We start from the raw sequence: 1,387 nt of genomic DNA on the forward strand, positions 1-1,387 counted from the left end.
TGGCCATGGCACTCTGGTGGGAAGGCAGCGGGACCAGGATCGGCCCTGGAGAAACAGCCAGCAATGAGCTGGGGGAGTATTTACAGCCTAGAGATCTCAGGTGTACTTTGTGCCCTTTTGCACTGTATTTTAACACACGTTCAAACTGCAGTGTTTCTACCCGTTCCTTTTCATTTTAGCACAAATAATCCCCGCAGCTTTGACTCTTTGCATTTGACCACCAAGCCAAGTTTTTTTGCTGCTGCCTCCCCTTGGATGTGGCGTTGCACCTCACATTTGCAGAGGCTCTGGCAGTTTTTACAGGATTTATCGGCCGACTGACTTTCTGCATGTATACTCACTTTTCACCACCCCACCTGGCAGCTATGGGCTGGGTGCCCCTGTCCCAGCTCCCCCTCTTTGTTCTGAGGCCTCAGTCACCCCATGGTGGGTAGGGAGCCTTTTTGCTGGCTTTTCAGGAGATACGCAGCACTATTCAGCGCAGCACACACAACTGTTCCCCAGGCTCAGTGAGGAGAGATTCCCTTTTGGGTCTGGCTGCCCTTTGAATGAGGGGGTGAGTGTTAGCAGAAAGAGCATGGATTGCTATAAAAAAAGAGATAGCTTTGCTGTACAGGGGGAAAAATAAGCCTTCCTAATCACACCAGCCCAGTGAGGAGAAGCACAAGAGGTGCTGGGTGGTGACCCCAGACAGGGATCTTCTCTCACACCCACAGGACAAGATCCCCTCTAGCAGGTGTCCCCATAAAACACAGACAGGCCATCATGGCCGGGCAATGTCACACACAGAAAACACAGTGCCCCGGCTGTGCATCGCCCCTCGCAGCAGCCAGAGCCTGGGCGCAGCTGTTCGCAGCATGATAAGCTGGGTTATGAAACGCACTGAAGTTCTTCAACAAAAGAGGCCCTTTGGGCTGTTTCAGCTCCTTTCCAGAGTCTGGGGTGGTTTGACAAGGGGAAGATGGATGGAAACACGCCATTGCCTTCATGTGGTAAGAGCCTTGCCTCAGAGCAGTACAAGATGGTGGGAGGATGGGACTGTCTGTACTGGTAACATCAGCTCCCTACTCCAGGCTGGATGTGGTTTATCAGGATGCACGGCCCTGTAACTGCCCCAGTGTGTGATAAACCCAGCCATCCCCAACTACGCTGCAGCAGGGAGAAGATGGCAGCTTCCCTGCGGTGATAGCCTTTCTTTCTGGAAAACTGGATGCAGGACAGGGTTAGAGCGACCTGCACTCCTGCAAACGCCTATGTTTCCATAATTCAATTTTTTATCATTTCATTTCCCTGGGTCCAAACCCCTATAATCGTCCTTCACACCTTATTTCTCCCCCTAAGTGTGTGGCATAGTGAGCCTCAGGCTGGCTGCCACAGCAGCTCGGCA

Source organism: Cariama cristata, unplaced genomic scaffold (assembly GCF_000690535.1).
Source record: "Cariama cristata isolate BGI_N322 unplaced genomic scaffold, ASM69053v1 scaffold9988, whole genome shotgun sequence".
NCBI lineage: Eukaryota > Metazoa > Chordata > Aves > Cariamiformes > Cariamidae > Cariama > Cariama cristata.